Source organism: Cherax quadricarinatus, chromosome 9 (genome assembly GCF_038502225.1).
Source record: "Cherax quadricarinatus isolate ZL_2023a chromosome 9, ASM3850222v1, whole genome shotgun sequence".
NCBI classification, from domain to species: domain Eukaryota; kingdom Metazoa; phylum Arthropoda; class Malacostraca; order Decapoda; family Parastacidae; genus Cherax; species Cherax quadricarinatus.
In genome coordinates, this window is record NC_091300.1 from 37,034,659 (window position 1) to 37,054,803 (window position 20,145).

General features: G+C 41.4%; 1 protein-coding gene across 2 annotated transcripts in view; it reads right to left on the reverse strand.

Annotated features, from left to right (window-relative positions):
• Nucleotides 1-20,145, reverse strand: part of Fur2 (furin-like protease 2) — a 1,176,928-nt gene that overhangs the window by 985,364 nt on the left and 171,419 nt on the right. The gene's annotated exons all lie outside the window — the stretch shown is intronic.

The following is a 20,145-nucleotide window of genomic DNA, read 5'->3' on the forward strand; positions in this document are numbered from 1 at the left end:
GTTGCCCTTGGAATTTTTTTTTTCGTAAAATTTGCATATTACTAAAGCAGACAATTAACGCAGCAGTAATTTTGAAAAAAAAAATATTACCAAGATGAATTACTATTATTATTATTATTATAAAAAAGAAGCGCTAAACCTACTAGGGTTATACAGCACTGCAGGGTAGAAACTGATGCAGGATCAAATTATAAGTAAGGGTGGAGGGGACAACAAAGCTAAAGTTAGGAAGGGCGGTGAGGAGTGTTAAAGAAAAGATTATCAAAGTTTGTGTAATAAATGAGTTTCTGTCAAAAAGTCGAAGAGGTAGTCTGTGTCAAGGGTGGGGCCGTCAGCAAGGAGGGAAAATAAAATAAGGGTGTTAGAGCGGTGACCATGTCGATGTCAGAGGAAAATTCTGCGTGCTCGTTGATAGACAGGACAGTCCAACAGAATATGGGTAATTGAAACTGGAACTAGACAATTCTCACAAAGAGGAACAGGACGCCTCTCCATGAGATACCTATGATTTAGAGGAGTGTGTCCAATGCGAAGAGTCTCCCCATCCTCGGTATCGATGACAAGAAGGCCAGAAACCCAAACTTGGTTTGATAGAATGTCATTTGTTATGAGTCATAGCAGACCAACCTTGTTGCCAACGATTGCGAAGGTGAGCAGAACATAGAAATGGAATACCTCTATATGAAACTGGTAAGCCATGTACTGCAGATCGCGCAGCAAAGTCTGCCTGCTCACTGCCCTGAACATCAACACGACCAGGGACTCATCAAAAAACGATTTCTTTATTTTTGCCAGTAATGCCGCGCAACCAGTTGTATACGAAGAACTAAGGGATGAGGCGAATCATTTTTTTTAATAGCTTGTAAGGCACTAAAGGAATCTGAGACGATTACAAACACTGAAGTAGGCATAGATGCAATACGGATAACTGCAATGAGAATAGCATACAATTCAGCTGCAAAAATACCAGCCAAGTCTAATACATGATCTCGCACCACACTATCAGGAAACACTGCTGTAAACCCAACACCATCAGAGGATTTAGAACCATCAGTGTACACTGCAACGGCATGAGAATGAGATCAGAAGTGATTAAGAAAAAGAGAGCGAGAAGCAACTGTAGGGATTTGGGCTTTCGAGCAGGGCAGTGGGGAAGAACAGACACTAACTGTCGGAACTTCCCAAGGGGGAAGTGAAAAGTTAGAAGCTAGATGGGCATATAAAGGGGGCAAGTGCAGAGAAGACAAGAGCGATTAAAGACGAAGAGAAAAGGGATGGAGTAAACAGGGGCGGCGAACAAATGATGGACTTCTGCTAACGTCTGTTAGTATCCTGTATGTAGAAGGATCGTGAAGGTCATGAGAGCGGACAAAATAGCGGAGGCAATGAGCAACGGGACAATAGTTCAAGGATGGGACATTTGCTTCTGCATAGAGGCTCTCAACAGGTGAGGAGTGAAAAGCACCTAGACATAAACGTAATCCCTGGTGATGGATGGGATCGAGTTTAGAAAGAGTTGCAGTAGAGGCCGCAGAATATATCTGGTCACTATCATCTCGTCTCGATAAAATTAGAGCTGAATGCAGTCGAAGGCCCCTATGAAATATGAGCGAAGGTTTTAAGGAGGTTCAGACGGCTATGGAAAGTTCTTTCAGGAAGTTAATGTGAGGTTTCCAAGATAACCGGCGATCAAAACAGTAGGCCGAGAAATCTGACCGTATCACGATCAGGGATTCGTGAGCCATATAGGTACAGTGGTGCATCAGGGACGATTAAACGTCTGGTGCAAGTAATTTGGTGTGTTTTAGCATTAGAAAATTTAAACTTATGAGAAGTGGCTCAGTGGGAAACACTGTTGATAACATTCTGGAGTGGGGCTGCTACTAGGCGACAATCAGCGCCTGCACAAGCTATAGAAGTCATCAACACAGAGTTATGACCAAATATTAGATGGAAGAACAGACGCATAATCTCTTGAATGATACAGATATTTATTGCAAACTTAGAATGAATCCCTTAGATACCAACCCATCTATACCATACATGTATTAACAAAAACTCATTAACCAGGTAATCCAGCCAGGCCCATAATTAGCTTCGCTGGCTCAGTAGCCTACAAATTATCCAAATGGGTAGTAGATACACTGAGCTCAATTGCAGGCAAAGTTTCTAACTTTAAGGTTAAATAATTACAATATAGTTTTGATGCCACATCGTTGTTTACAAAAGTTCCAGTCTTCGTACCTGAAGACTTGTGTAATTTTGATTTAACATTACCTGTGCCAACAATCATTAAATTCATGAAAACTTTGCTCTGATGATGCAAAGTTTGTTTTTAAGGGAGAGATTTACATTTCAGAAGTTTGGTATGGCAATGGTAAATCCTCTCTCAGTAGTCCTTAGCAATTTGTACATGGAATTTTCTTAAACAAGACTGCTTAACAGAATTCTTCCTAATAAAGCAAATGGTAAATATTTGTGGACAATGTTTTATGCTTAATACCCAAGAATATTGATATAAACCATATCCTAGTTAAATTGTCTAGATCCATCAATAAAATTTTACTGTTAGAGCTTTTACGAAATAAAGTTTTTAGATATTTTAATTATTAAGGGAAACCAAGAATTTAAATTAGAAATATAGAGAAAATCAACACATAACTGCTCTTCACATCATAACAGAGCTAAAGGTTTTGTTTGCTCCTCCATGTTTTTGAGAGTTCTGCTCATTTGCAGCCCAGAGTTTACATATGAGGAAATATAAAATATATTTTTGGCAATTTTAAAAATAAAAAGCAAAAAAAAAAAATAATTCAACCAACAATATGTTGGCTCTATCTTACCATGAAAAGTTCCTTGGTATACTTTCTCTAAAGAATTTCAAAAACAAAGTTGTGTTTAAAAATCTTGATACGTTAAAAAAAAGTATTTGAGTAAGACTTCCTCAAAAATGTTGATGGCTGTGTATATATAAGATTCCCTATAAAATGTAATAAAAGTTTATTTTGGTCAAACTGGAAAAAACCTTGAAGTAAGATTACAACAACATAAATATAGCACAAACTGGACAAGAGTCCAATGCTCTGTTTATTCGTGTAAAATACTTTAACCACCTAACTGGCTTTGAAAAGGCCGAAAAGGTTGTATCAAGCAAGTCCATGTTGGAATGAAATATAGTCGAATGAAACTTCATAAAAAATAGTAACGACTTCAAATATGAATATAAGTTCAGGACTGTATGAATTAGATTCATTTATAATGAAGAGAATTTGTGAGGACTTTAAACTATGTTTGGCATGTAAATCTTAATTTTTTACTTGACATGTAACCCAACTATATCGTCGTTATACTACCACACTCAGTAGGGTCACTTGGGAGGTCACATCTCAGTTTTGTAAATTGTCCCATTATTTTTACTATTACTTGATAATGTGAGGAAATCACGAAAGCACTTGGAATTACACTTCTTTCACTGTGGTTATTTTGTATACTGTGATATCACCTGTTTACTATGATCTTATTGCTGATATATATGTACACACACACACACAAAAACACACACACACACACACACACACACACACACACACACACACACACACACACACACACACGAGACATACAAACACCCCTAGACGAGAGACGAGAGACGAGAGAGAGAGAGAGAGAGAGAGAGAGAGAGAGAGAGAGAGAGAGAGAGAGAGACAGAGAGAGAGAGAGAGAGAGAGAGAGAGAGAGAGAGAGAGAGAGAGAGAGAGAGAGAGAGAGAGAGAGAGAGACAGAGAGAGAGAACTTAAAACCTCCATTATTCAGCGTTGGAACAAAATAATGGACACTCCAAAATAACACATTTAACTCTTACTGAAATTTGGTGAATTTTATGCAGTGGTTACGTTTGTGACTTAGATGGCAACAATTTACATAATTTACATAGTGTATAATTCTAACAGTTGAAGAGCAGTTGATGTTGGGGGCTTTCCAATTTCCATACTAAAGCAAATGGAGTTTATACATGCGTGAACGCTTGTTGCTTTATGCTGCTGGCCAGCCGGTGACTTGCAGCTCTTTACGAAATCACGGGAAAATACACGTAGGAAGGCAGACAGGCAGGCAGGCAGACAGGCAGGCAGGCAGACAGGCAGGCAGGCAGGCAGACAGGCAGGCAGGCAGGCAGGCAGGCAGGCAGGCAGGCAGACAGGCAGACAGGCAGGCAGGCAGGCAGGCAGGCAGGCAGGCAGGCGCGCGCACGCACACAACCTTCCAACATCTCCATACACGAAAAATTCCCATCACACTTTCACACACACCCGTCAAATGCACACAAACAGTTCCCCCCCCCTCCCCTCACCCCAAACCAACATATACACATGGAAAACACATCTACAGAAAAACAGACTTTTACTGAAGATACAGATCTATACAGAAGAACTAGGAATGATTATGCAAGCTTAAGAACAGAAGCAAAAAGATAAGTAAAACATGGCATAGCACCAAACGTCAATCGAACGTGATGCATAGATGAAAGGAACACGATAATAAGATTGGAGGGGGAAGTAAAGTGACAAAGGATAACAGGAAGATACGTGTAGAATTGAACGAAAACTTCAAAGAGAACTTCACTGAGAAACTGGGAAAGATGCCAAGTGAGGAAGATGAAAGAACGAGTGATAAAGACTAGAGGAAATGAAAACGTGAAGGGGTTCTGAAGGAAATGAGATACAATGACAGCAACTGGGTCCTTTACCGTCGATACTTTTGAAGAGTTTCGAGAGTTTCACTACTTTCGAAGCCAGGCCATGGGCCAGGCTCGTCTGGTGCTTGCCTGGTCAACTAGGCTGTTGCTGCTGGAGGTCCCCTGCCCCTCATATTCGTCACAGCCTGGTTGATTTGGCACCTGGTGAAGATACTTGTCCAGTTTCCACTTGAAGGCGTGTACACTTGTTCCAGCCATGTTTCTGATATTTTCCGGTAAGATGTTGAATAGTCTGGGACCCCTTATTGTGTCCACTGTACCCCTGCTCCTCACTGGGTTTATTTTACACTTCTTCCCATATCTCTCACTCCAGTATGTTGTAGCAGTGTGCAGATTTGGGACCAGGCCCTCCAGTACTTTCCAGGTATATATTATCATGTATCTCTCTCTCCACTCCAACGAGTACTTGGTCAAGACTTGAAGGCGTTCCCAGTAATTTAGGTGCTTTACTGGCTCAATGTGAGTCGTCAACAATCTTTTCATTTGTTCCGGCTCAGATATTTCTCCTGCTTTTAACAGGGGCCATCAGCACTGAGCAATATTTTAAATGAGGGAGCATTAGCGATTTGAAGTGTCATCATAGGCATTATTTCCCTTGTTTTGAAAGTTCTCAATACCCACCCCGTCATCTTCCTGGCTGTCGTGATCTTTGTAAGAAAGGTCATCTGACATAATTATTCCCAGGTCTTTTATGTGTTCCTTTCGTTCTATCTGGTGACCCTCTTGAGTTTTGTTAGTATTTTTTTTTTTTGGGGGGGGGGGGGTTCTTCATTCTTTCCATACCTAAGCAGCTGGAACTTATCACCATTGAACGTCATGTTGTTCTACACTGCCCACTGGAAAATTCTGCTTATGTCTACCTGTAATTTTTCAGTGTCTTCTACCGTAGTGACTTTCATACTTATTTTAGTGTCATCTGCAAACGATAATACAAAAGTTTGATGGGTGTTTTTATCCATGTCTGCTATGAGGATGAGAAACAGCAGAGGTGCCAGGACAGTGCCTTAGGGCACTTGGCTTTTGACCTCGCTGATGCTGGATCTTGCTCTGTTTACTACTACGTTTTGTATTGTGTGTGTTAGGAACCCAAAAATCCATCTGCCTACGTTCCCCGTAATGCCTACGGCCCTCATTTTGTGCGCTATCACTCCATGATCGCATTTGTCAAACGCCTTTGCAAAATCTGTGTAAACCACATCCGCGTTTTGGTCGTCTTCCAGTGCCTCCGTAATTCTGTCATAATGGTTCAGCAGCTGTAACAGACATGATCGTCCTGCTCTAAAACCTTGCTGGTTCAGGTTCTGTTGGTTTTGCTGGTCCATGAAATTTGTAATCTGCTGTCTCATCACTCTTTCGAAGATGTTTATGATGTGAGGAGTTAGGGCTACTGGTCTGTAATTTTTAGCTAGTGCTCTACTACCTCCCTTATACATAACCATAAAAAAAAATCTCAACACTCAGAAAATTCCTTGACCAGTGTGATCTATAGCGTCAAGCTGTGACCAGCATACTATTATCCTTTATCTTCCCCTCCCTCCCCAAATGAAAAAGAAAACTTGCATTTCTTTGAATAGTAATGATGATGCATATTGTGTGTCAAACTGATCCATATAAAATTTTAAGACAAATTTTGTTAAGGAAATTTGAATTAGAACCGAGTGGCAAAACCTCTCTTACGAATCATTCAAGAGAGTAACGTAAATATAACATAAATGCAGCCTCATAGACAAAGTAGCTGATTTACTGCTACACCTGAGGCTGATGAACTTTAACAAGAAGAGCAGGCAGGGGAGACGTGAAAGGCACTCATGTGAAGACTAGAACACCTAGAGGATAGAAAGCAGTGGGAAATAAGTTAGAATGTTCACAGGCGAAAGGAGCAGTCCTTCAAGGATGTGGGTAGATCTAGTCCTCCAAGGATGTGGGTGATGAGAATACTCCAAGGATCTAAGCCTGGACTCCTGATGCTCCGGATAAACCACACATTCTCACACCACCAGAGATAAAAGTTCACATTAAAACGTTGCCTGCCTTTCCGTCCGCCTCGTTGTCAGACGTGTTGAGGCCATTTTTTTTAATTTGGTTATTCGTGGATAAATACACACTGTTTATGGGTTTTTATAACAGTCACTATAAAACATACTAAATGTCAAAGTAAATAAACAGAAATCTATATGGATTGTGAAAACATGTAATTATATTAAAATTTATAACGAGCACGAACTGTATCACTGTTGACAAGAGTATTCCACCCCCTCCATGAAATCTGTATTAATTTAATATAAAATATCTGGAAGTCCTTCCCAAAAAGCTCATCTCTAGTAACCACTTAAATCGCTAGCAAAAACAACTGCTTAAGAAATTTTTCGTTTAACTGTTAAAAATTACATATTATATACATTTATGGAGCTCAGCTGGACTCGTCTCACTAGTTAGCAATTATATCAACTATAATGAGTTAGGCATAGGAATTAACAAATGGGATTCCACATTACAACTTGTTTGTCATCCTAAGACAATAATGGCTTCGAATTTAACTTATGACAACGACCTTGATTCCTTGATCATTACTGATTCTATGTCACTCTCTTAAATATTATGTGTTTAGCTGTACACATATTGAGGAATATAGAGATAGTATAATAAGCTATGTGATATAACAAGGTAACTTGTTATAAAAAATAAGATAGAGGACACTTAAAGTTAATACCCTAAATCTGTTTGCAATACATGAAAATGTAAGTATAAATCCAGATGTAATCCTTTCAACACTTTCGGGGCCCAGCGCCATCACATTGTGTACATACATACTGGTATACTCTTGTGGTGCCATCTATAGGGTGGATATAGGATTCATAGTAAAGTAGCAACTTCGAAGGTATTAAAAGAACTTAACTCCCCTACCACAATGTAATCTATAATTAAAAATAAAGAAAACATGATATGAAAAACCACTGCGGAAGCATTAATAAGTTGGCGTTGAGTCAATTCCTCATTGTACTACGTCAAAAAATAAATGTAGTAAAATGAGGATAAGACGGATAAAAATAAATGACCTGACGGATACATTTGTACTTATTACTGTTTGCAAGTGATGTGAAACTAATGAGAATAACAGGAGGAGGTTGAGGAGTATAACATGAGGAGAGGGAGAGGCTCCAAGATAACGTGACCAGGCTACAAACGTCATTATGAATCCTAAGTGCAAAGTAATGATAATAAAAGGGAGTAAGGAACTGAAAGAGGGTAATTTGTGTGTCAGCAGAATAAGGAAAATTTCTGCTGACGCAGGACTTAGTAACATGATGAATCACACAGTGGAGCTTTTGTTTATTTGATTGAGGCCTTCCCATGGCTTACTGCTCCGTCACCCCTCCAGTAAATTATATTATATATATATATATATATATATATATATATATATATATATATATATATATATATATATATATATATTATATATATATATATATATATATATATATATATATATATATATATATATATATATATATATATATATATATATATATATATATATATGTCGTGCCGAATAGGCAGAACTTGCGATCTTGGCTTAAATAGCAACGCTCATCTTGCCATATAGGACAAGTGAAAATTTGTGTATGCAATAATTTCGCCAAAATCATTCCGAACCTAACGAAAAAAATACATTTCATTGTGTTTGTTTAGTATTAAATTACTATAAAGAAATCTAAAATATATTTAGTTGAGTTAGGCTAAAATAAATTGATTTTGTTATAATAAGGTTAGGTAAGTTTTCTAAGATTCTTTTGGTGCAAAATTAAAATTTTTTACATTAACATACATGAAAAATATATATCTTTAAACGTATAAAAGAAAATTTCAGAAAGAACTTAATTTTAAATGAGTTCTTGTTAATTGACCAGTTTTACATATTCGGCACGACATATATATATATATGTATATATATATGTATATATATATATGTATATATATGTATATATATATATATATAGGGAGGTACCACCTCTAGAACTGTTCTGGGGACCCTCATCCTCAGAGAAAAGAAAAAACTTGCATCAGGGGAAACTCAAGGTTCTCCCTGAAGCTGTTTGAGAATTTTCTCCTGCCACCCCGTATATTTCAAGTATGTTTTATTTAAAGACAAAATACAGTGGTCAAACATTCACAAAAATACAACAGAAAGTAAAACAACATAGGTAACTCAGAGCTACATCTCGAATACTTCGTCCAGCTCCCCTGCGGTGGGCCGCGTGCCCAGAATGCTGCAGGCATTTCCTCTCTGGATCGCAACACTGAGTCTCTGAAAGAGGAAGCTGGCCGCCCTGTGGTCCTTGGTTTCTATGATGAGGTTTTCACCCAGCTCTTTGAGGAACTTTAGAGCACACTTGCCCCATGCTCCAAGGGTCTCCGACCCTATTGGAATGAAGTTATAGCAAGGGGGAAGGTCTTCATATCTTCGGATCTTCTGGGTCTCCCTGTGGCTGGCAGCTCCACCCCCTTCCACTACGGAGTATGGCAAGTAGGTGTCTGCCAATGTGGCAGCACAGGTGTAGTCCCAGGCAATCTACTTTCTATCATTCCAGGGTAGCATAGTGGCTCCATCAGGACGCTTTTGACTTCCATCAGACCTCTGTACTTGGGGTTCCCGTTGAGCTGGGCAACGGGCTGTGGCGAGGCTTCTCTTTATGATGTCATTGACCTCCTCATGTCTGGCATACTTCCCTTCTGCTGTGTGACACACGAGACCATGAAGTCCGAATTGATCAGCTGTCAACCTGCCGCAAATACACCTATGTTCGGTGAGGATGGGGGCGGCTAGGCGAAGAGCAACACCAATCCGCATGGCCTGTGGGTCGAGACGGGTGCCCAGGGAGGAATTGGGAACAGCTAACAGGAAATCTCCTGAGTGTGGTGCCTTCACTGCCAGGAGACGAGCTTTGTCCTTTCCTGAAGCATTGGAGAGCATTGTGTTGGCGATTTTTTCCATGATCGGTTTGTCCCAGTGGGACTGTTTGTGCTCTTTGGGAGGAGCTGGTCTACTGGAGGAGTTTGTAAGGGTGTCCCACCGAATCGCTGCTTCAGTAAACCTGGGGTCTTGAGCTCCTACCACGTCTCTCAAGCGTTCGGGAACTATCTTCTTGACTAATGCACTGGAAGCCAAACACGAAGACAGAAAAGCAGGTAAAGCAACATGCGTTGCTTTGCGCGCCCCTATACCTCCCAGTCGCACTGGGAGGGTTGCCTGATCCCATTGCTCATCTTCTAGTGACAGGTTCAGTGCCTTCTTAAAAGCTGATCTCAGGTGTGCGTCATATTCATCAAGTGTTGGGTTGTCAAAAAGAGGGTGCACACCTCAGGAAGTGAGTGAGTATTGGCATAGTAAGACACCTTGTGAGGAGATACAGAGCATCATGGGCATCAAGATCGCTTATTCTCTCCTCCATTCTCATCAGCTCATTCAATTTGTCCCTGAGGACAGTGTCGATGGCCTGGTGACCCAGCGGTGCTCCCAAGAGGGTACTGTTGGACAGTGGTAGTTGAGACTTCTGGGAGGATTCTTCGCACAGCACTGATTATTTCCTGGTTCGCTGTGATGATTTCACACTTGGAGGGATTGAGGATGAGTCCCAAGTCTTCTCCCTGTGTTTTCACCAGTTGTAGGTCCCCCACGAGGGACTCTTCAGTACCTGCCAGAGTGCCGTCATCCAGGTACCAGATATTGAGCTCACTGCATAGGCTGGAAGTTAGTTCTCTTACTGCCAAGCAGAAGAGAAGTGGAGCGAGTGGGTCACCCTGCTGAACACCCTCTGATGATTGAATTTCATGTTCTCCAAACAAAAGAATTGAGGGTTTGCTGTACCTGGCTGAAATGAAGGGAAAAAGACTGGGGAACCGATCCTGAACAGCTGGCAAAACAGCATCTCTCTACACCATATTAAATGCCTTTCTAAAATCAAGTTTGACAATGGCCTTGTCTTCTGGTCGGTCCCTGACGTAGGCCCTTGCGGCATGAGCTGCGGCTTCACTGCCTTGAGAGACCCAGTTGGTGTGGCTGGAGTAAAGTGGCAGCTTCTAGGCGAATGTTTCTCACTGCTGCTTTGGCAAGGAGACGGCGAAGAGTGTTTCCAACTGCAATGGGTCTGATTCCCCCATCCCTCTTCTTCAAAGCACATAGTGAGGCTCCAAAAAAGAAAGGTTTAATTTCTTCTGGGATTCGCCCAGCCAGGCAATTGTTGACAAAAGTTGTTAACTCGGTGAGAAGAATTGATGCAGATTCACCGAGTACTGGATTTACCATGTCTTTGAGGTGCTGAGGTCGAATTCCAATGTAACCTCCTGCAGATCCTGCTGGAAATGACACGATCGCCTTATAGACTTCCGATTCTGGCAAAATTAATTGTTCAGTGATGGGGGTCTTCCTCAGGATTGTCGATGATGGCTATGGTGTCCCTGGTTGGATGCTTGTCTCTTAGTGCTTGGGCCGTGGTCTCATCCTTGGGGGCTACAGTATCGTCACTTGTAATTATTCTTATTGCTCCCACTGTGTTACGTTCTTCGATTTTTTTGCTAACCTGTGCGCAAATTTTCTCGTTTTCAGTGGGACTTTTCTTGGGTGTACCTCTTTGATTCCTGCGATGATGGGGCAGAGGGACACAATTATCCGTTCTTGGGTAGTTGCGCACTGCCTTGATAACTGACGTGGTTAGCAGTTTGCCTCGTTTTTCAGGAACTGCAAGACAGACACTGCCGAACAAGAGTAGGTTGTGCCATGCTTGGATGGTGCCTCGGGCTTCTAAGTTGGTGGAACCTCCATTCACCCGCTTAAGAAGGTCTGTGAATTTCCCTACTGCATATGGGCAAGCCGCTTTAGGGATGTGGGATAATGTACTGCTAGCAGTGGATCTGAATGCCAGCAGAAGGTTATCGCAAGTGACGAGGTTGCCATTGGAATTGTCATATGCCTGTGGAGGCTGTGGGCTGCTCTCTGCTGGGGGCATATGTGACCCCTCACACCCATTGTGTGCACGAATGCGGCCATCCCTGTTGCGTGCTCGAAACTCTCCACACACCTGACATGTGCCTCTTCTTTCATTGTTGGGTGCATTGTTTCCCTGGCTTTAATATATATATATATATTATATATATATATATATATATATATATATATATATATATATATATATATATATATATATATATATATATATATATATTTTTTTTTTTTTTTTATTTTTATTATCACACCGGCCGATTCCCACCAAGGCAGGGTGGCCCGAAAAAGAAAAACTTTCACCATCATTCACTCCATCACTGTCTTGCCAGAAGGGTGCTTTACACTACAGTTTTTAAACTGCAACATTAACACCCCTCCTTCAGAGTGCAGGCACTGTACTTCCCATCTCCAGGACTCAAGTCCGGCCTGCCGGTTTCCCTGAATCCCTTCATAAATGTTACTTTGCTCACACTCCAACAGCACGTCAAGTATTAAAAACCATTTGTCTCCATTCACTCCTATCAAACACGCTCACGCATGCCTGCTGGAAGTCCAAGCCCCTCGCACACAAAACCTCCTTTACCCCCTCCCTCCAACCCTTCCTAGGCCGACCCCTACCCCGCCTTCCTTCCACTACAGACTGATACACTCTTGAAGTCATTCTGTTTCGCTCCATTCTCTCTACATGTCCGAACCACCTCAACAACCCTTCCTCAGCCCTCTGGACAACAGTTTTGGTAATCCCGCACCTCCTCCTAACTTCCAAACTACGAATTCTCTGCATTATATTCACACCACACATTGCCCTCAGACATGACATCTCCACTGCCTCCAGCCTTCTCCTCGCTGCAACATTCATCACCCACGCTTCACACCCATATAAGAGCGTTGGTAAAACTATACTCTCATACATTCCCCTCTTTGCCTCCAAGGACAAAGTTCTTTGTCTCCACAGACTCCTAAGTGCACCACTCACTCTTTTTCCCTCATCAATTCTATGATTCACCTCATCTTTCATAGACCCATCTGCTGACACGTCCACTCCCAAATATCTGAATACGTTCACCTCCTCCATACTCTCTCCCTCCAATCTGATATTCAATCTTTCATCACCTAATCTTTTTGTTATCCTCATAACCTTACTCTTTCCTGTATTCACCTTTAATTTTCTTCTTTTGCACACCCTACCAAATTCATCCACCAATCTCTGCAACTTCTCTTCAGAATCTCCCAAGAGCACAGTGTCATCAGCAAAGAGCAGCTGTGACAACTCCCACTTTGTGTGTGATTCTTTATCTTTTAACTCCACGCCTCTTGCCAAGACCCTCGCATTTACTTCTCTTACAACCCCATCTATAAATATATTAAACAACCACGGTGACATCACACATCCTTGTCTAAGGCCTACTTTTACTGGGAAAAAATTTCCCTCTTTCCTACATACTCTAACTTGAGCCTCACTATCCTCGTAAAAACTCTTCACTGCTTTCAGTAACCTACCTCCTACACCATACACTTGCAACATCTGCCACATTGCCCCCCTATCCACCCTGTCATACGCCTTTTCCAAATCCATAAATGCCACAAAGACCTCTTTAGCCTTATCTAAATACTGTTCACTTATATGTTTCACTGTAAACACCTGGTCCACACACCCCCTACCTTTCCTAAAGCCTCCTTGTTCATCTGCTATCCTATTCTCCGTCTTACTCTTAATTCTTTCAATTATAACTCTACCATACACTTTACCAGGTACACTCAACAGACTTATCCCCCTATAATTTTTGCACTCTCTTTTATCCCCTTTGCCTTTATACAAAGGAACTATGCATGCTCTCTGCCAATCCCTAGGTACCTTACCTTCTTCCATACATTTATTAAATAATTGCACCAACCACTCCAAAACTATATCCCCACCTGCTTTTAACATTTCTATCTTTATCCCATCAATCCCGGCTGCCTTACCCCCTTTCATTTTACCTACTGCCTCACGAACTTCCCCCACACTCACAACTGGCTCTTCCTCACTCCTACAAGATGTTATTCCTCCTTGCCCTATACACGAAATCACAGCTTCCCTATCTTCATCAACATTTAACAATTCCTCAAAATATTCCTTCCATCTTCCCAATACCTCTAACTCTCCATTTAATAACTCTCCTCTCCTATTTTTAACTGACAAATCCATTTGTTCTCTAGGCTTTCTTAACTTGTTAATCTCACTCCAAAACTTTTTCTTATTTTCAACAAAATTTGTTGATAACATCTCACCCACTCTCTCATTTGCTCTCTTTTTACATTGCTTCACCACTCTCTTAACTTCTCTCTTTTTCTCCATATACTCTTCCCTCCTTGCATCACTTCTACTTTGTAAAAACTTCTCATATGCTAACTTTTTCTCCCTTACTACTCTCTTTACATCATCATTCCACCAATCGCTCCTCTTCCCTCCTGCACCCACTTTCCTGTAACCACAAACTTCTGCTGAACACTCTAACACTACATTTTTAAACCTACCCCATACCTCTTCGACCCCATTGCCTATGCTCTCATTAGCCCATCTATCCTCCAATAGCTGTTTATATCTTACCCTAACTGCCTCCTCTTTTAGTTTATAAACCTTCACCTCTCTCTTCCCTGATGCTTCTATTCTCCTTGTATCCCATCTACCTTTTACTCTCAGTGTAGCTACAACTAGAAAGTGATCTGATATATCTGTGGCCCCTCTATAAACATGTACATCCTGAAGTCTACTCAACAGTCTTTTATCTACCAATACATAATCCAACAAACTACTGTCATTTCGCCCTACATCATATCGTGTATACTTATTTATCCTCTTTTTCTTAAAATATGTATTACCTATAACTAAACCCCTTTCTATACAAAGTTCAATCAAAGGGCTCCCATTATCATTTACACCTGGCACCCCAAACTTACCTACCACACCCTCTCTAAAAGTTTCTCCTACTTTAGCATTCAAGTCCCCTACCACAATTACTCTCTCACTTGGTTCAAAGGCTCCTATACATTCACTTAACATCTCCCAAAATCTCTCTCTCTCCTCTGCATTCCTCTCTTCTCCAGGTGCATACACGCTTATTATGACCCACTTCTCGCATCCAACCTTTACTTTAATCCACATAATTCTTGAATTTACACATTCATATTCTCTTTTCTCCTTCCATAACTGATCATTTAACATTACTGCTACCCCTTCCTTTGCTCTAACTCTCTCAGATACTCCAGATTTAATCCCATTTATTTCCCCCCACTGAAACTCTCCTACCCCCTTCAGCTTTGTTTCGCTTAGGGCCAGGACATCCAACTTCTTTTCATTCATAACATCAGCAATCATCTGTTTCTTGTCATCCGCACTACATCCACGCACATTTAAGCAACCCAGTTTTATAAAGTTTTTCTTCTTCTCTTTTTTAGTAATTGTATACAGGAGAAGGGGTTACTAGCCCATTGCTCCCGGCATTTTAGTCGCCTCATACGACACGCATGGCTTACGGAGGAAAGATTCTTTTCCACTTCCCCATGGACAATAGAAGAAATAAAAAAGAACAAGAGCTATTTAGAAAAAGGAGAAAAACCTAGATGTATGTATATATATATATGCATGTGCGTGTCTGTGAAGTGTGACCAAAGTGTAAGTAGGAGTAGCAAGATATCCCTGTTATCTTAGCGTGTTTATGAGACAGAAAAAGAAACCAGCAATCCTACCATCATGCAAAACAGTTACAGGTTTTTGTTTCACAGTCATCTGGCAGGACGGTAGTACTTCCCTGGGTGGTTGCTGTCTACCAACCTACTACCTATAAATATATATATATATATATATATATATATATATATATATATATGTCGTGCCGAATATGTAAAACTGGTCAATTAGCAATTGAATTAAGTCCTTTCTAAAATTTTCTCTTATACGTTTAAAGATATATTTTATTCATTAATGTTAATGTAAAAAAATTTAATTTTGCACCAAAAGAATCTTAGAAAACTTACTTAGCCTTATTATAACAAGAACAATTTATTTTAGCCTAACCCAACTATATATATTTTAGATTTGTTTACAATAATTTAATACTAAACAAATACAGTGAAATATATTTTTTTCGTTAGGTTCAGAATGATTTTGGCGAAATTATTGCATACACAAATTTTCACTTGTCCTATATGGCAAGATGAGCGTTGCTATTTAAGCCAAGATCGCAAGTTCTGCCTATTCGGCACGACACACACACACACACACACACACACACACATATATATATATATATAAGTATGTGAGAGAGTGAGTGAGTTTGAGTGAGAGTGTGTACTTGCCTATTTGTACTCACCGATTTGTGGTTGCAGGGATCGAGTCACAGCTCCTGGCCCCGCCTCTTCACTGATCGCTACTAGGCCCTCTTTCTCATTGCTCCATGAGCTTTATCAAACCTCGTCTTAAAACTTTGTGTGGTTCCTGCCTCCACTACGTCACTTTCTAGGCTATTCCACTGTCTGGCAACTCTATGACTGAAAAAATACTTATTAACGTCCCTTTCACTCATAGGAGTCTTCAGCTTCCAATTGTGACCCCTAGTTTGTGTCCCATCTCTGGAACATCCTGTCTCTGTCCACCTTGTCAATTCCTCGCAGTATTTTATATGTCGTTATCATGTCTCCCCTGACCCTCCTGTCCTCCAGTGTCGTCAGGCCGATTTTCCTTAACCTTTATTCATAGGACAATCCTCTTAGCTCTGGGACTAGTCTTATTGCAAACCTTTGCACTTTCTCTATTTTCTTGACGTGCTTAACCAGGTGTGGATTCCAAACTGGTGCTGCATACTCCAGTATGAGCCTGACGTATATGATGTACAGTCTTTTGAACGATTCCTTACTGAGGTATCGGAACGCTATTAGGTTTGCCAGACGCCCGTATGTTGCAGTAGTTATCTGATTGATGTGCGCCTCAGGAGATGTGCTCGGTATTATACTCACCCCAAGATCTTATTCCTTTAGTGAGGTTTGCAGTCTTTGGCCACCTACTCTATACTCTGTCTGCGGTCTTCTTTGCCCTTCCCCGATCTTCATGACTTTGCATTTGGCGGGGCTAAATTCAAGGAGCCAGCTGCTGGACCAGGCTTGTATCCTGTCCAGGTCTCTTTGTAGTCTTGCCTGATCCTCGACCGATTTAATTCTCCTCATTAACTTCACACCTTCTGCAAACAAGGACACTTCTGAGTCTATCCCTTCCGTTATGTCATTTACATACACCAAAAACAGCACAGGTCCTAGGACTGACCCCTGTGGAACCCCGCTCGTCACAGGCGCCCACTCTAACACCTTGTCACGTACCATGTGTGTGTGTGTGTGTGTGTGTGTGTGTGTGTGTGTGTGTGTGTGTGTGTGTGTGTGTACACGCCAGTGCCTGCGTGCGTGCTCACCTATTTGTGTAGATCGGGACTTAGCTCCTGGCTTTGCCTCCTAGACTCTGAAATCACAAATTTCTGGCTTCTTGGATTGTCAGGTCTACTTTTGAAGCTGTGTGTTTAGTCTGCCTCCACCACTGCTTCACGCACGTCATTACAAATTTCGACCGCCCTAAGACTTCAGAAATACTCTTTTATATCCACGTGGATCATCATCTGCCATTTCAGCTTCCACTTAAAGTCCCCTTAATCATGGTTCTGTTAATTCAAATCTTGTTCTATCCTTATAATGGAAACAAAAGTTAGGTATGTTTCCCTGTCATATTCCATCACACAGATTCCGTAGTTATGGAACCATCAAGGGTTTCACTCCAAAGCCGCGGTTACAGTTACTTGCAAATTGCTCTCTGTTATGCAGAAATGTGGGATACCTGGAGTCTAGAGCCTTGTCTAAGGGCAAAGGTAAAAGTTACACACATCTCAGGCATAAACAGGCCACCCAGGGCTATCCCAGTCAAAACAGAAAGCGCTAAACCAGCATTTCTTACTTCAAAGGGTTGGTTAATAGAGGGTTAGACAAAATTCCTAGTTAGGAAAATACATATTTATTCGTCATAACACTATATACACACTCTAGAAAACACCTTCATATATCTCCTATCCTAAACTCCCAAATAATGGTACACAAAAAAGAACAGGCGGCTGGAGGTCCAGCAAACCATAAACATTCGGCCTAACCAGCGCCCGACCTTCACTACTCCAATACCAACCCCATTTCTTATTTCCTCACTTATCCCACAGCACCCTGACCATGTCAGAGCCTAGGTGAGCATACAGGTAAACCATAGAAAAGCCTATGGCTTGAGTAAGCTAAACAAAAGAAGTACACAACTACAAAACTTAGCTTAAATACACGGCATCTCCCACGCCTGCCTCCAAGCCATGCTGACCACATGTGACTACCCAAGCCACGCTTATCTACTAACCAAAACACAGATGGAAACTAAATCAATGGCAGGATTTCCTTATAATTACCATTTAAGTACTTTACAGTACCCTCAAATGCACATTATGAATTATAAAATTATGCTTTACAATTATAACATTCATACTATTATGGCACCCTTCTCTACTGTATATACATTACAATGTCATGCAGAACCCTGCATAACACCCCCACCCCCAGACCATAGGTCTCACTCTGCTAGGACACTGCTAGGCAAAAGGAAAAAGAAAATAAATCCCACACTAAGGTCTGAGGCAAAATAACTGTGGAATGACCACCATACAATCACAATCTTTTGGTACTACAAATATGCAATATTAACAAACTGAGGTACTAGACTGCGGACATGTGAAACTCGCCGAACATAAAAGTGATCAAGTTCTATGCCAAACGAGCCCACAGTCACGCTCTTAAACAACTGTATTAGGAAAAGGCACCATCACAACACAGCGCTTGCCAGGCACTGGCGTTGATGCATTTGACCTAAATTACATCAAGCAACCTTATAAACTAGCAAGTTAACTTTGTACATAAGTGCCCTGAGAAGTGCCGTTTTATGAAGTAACACCAAAGCTCAGTATACAGCAAGACATACCAAACTATATGTACCACCAAGAAAAAACAATTAAACAGTACATTTTCCAGGAGGAGTTCAAAGAAAAAGAAAAACAGATTTTACATGTTAAATTCTACTTAGAAAGCAACATCACAAGCACACACACGCACACACACACACACACACACACACACACACACACACACACACACACACACACACACACACACACAAGGAAAAGGATCTTGGGGTGAGTATAACACCGAACATATCTCCTGAGGCGCACATCACCCAAATAACTGCTGCGGCATACGGGCGACTAGCAAACCTAAGAATAGCACTGCAATATTTCGGAAAGGAGTCGTTCAGGACTCTGTACACCAAGTACATCAGGCTCATATTGGAGTATGCAGCACTAGTTTGGAACCCACACCTAGCTAAGCATGTCAGGAAATTAGAGAAAGTGCAAAGATTTGCAACGAAACTAGTCCCAGAGTAAAGGGGCATGTCTTACGAGGAGAGGTTAAGGAAAATCGACCTGACGACACTAGAGGACAGGAGGGACAGGGATGACATGATAACATATAAAATACTGAGAGGAATCGACAAGGTGGACAGGGACAAGATGTTTCAGAGATGGGACACAGCAACAAGGGGTCACAATTGGACGCTGAAGATCTGATGAGTCACAGGGATGTTAGGAAGTATTTCTTCAGTCACAGACTTGTTAGGAAGTGCAACAATCTGCAGAGTGATGTAATGGGAGCAGGATCCATACACAGCTTTAAGAAGAGGTACGAAAATAGCTCTTGGAGCAGTGAGACAGCAGACTTAGAAGCGATCAGCGAAGAGACGGGGCCAAGGGCTGTGCCTCGACCCCTGCATCCACAAATTAAGGTAGAAAGCGCGCGCGCGCACATACACATACACATACACACACACACACACACACACACACACATACACACACGCCCATACTGGAGTATGCAGCACCTGTTTGGAACTCCACACTTGATCAAGCACGTCGAGAAATTAGAGAAAGTGCAAAGGTTTGCGACAAGGTTAGTTCCAGAGCTAAGGGGAATGTCCTACGAAGAAAGGTTAAGGAAAATCGCCCTGACGACACTGGAGGACAGGAGGGTTAGGGAGGACATAATAATGACATACAAAATACTGCGTGGAATAGACAAGGTGGACAGAGACAGGATGTTCCAGAGAGGGGACACAGAAACTAGGGGTCACAATTGGAAGTTGAAGACCCAGATGAGTCAAAGGGATGTTAGGAAGTATTTCTTCAGTCATAGTCAGGAAGTGGAATAGCCTAGCAAGTGAGGTAGTGGAGGCAGGAACCATACATAGCTTTAAGATGAGGTATGATAAAGCTCATGGAGCAGGGAGAGA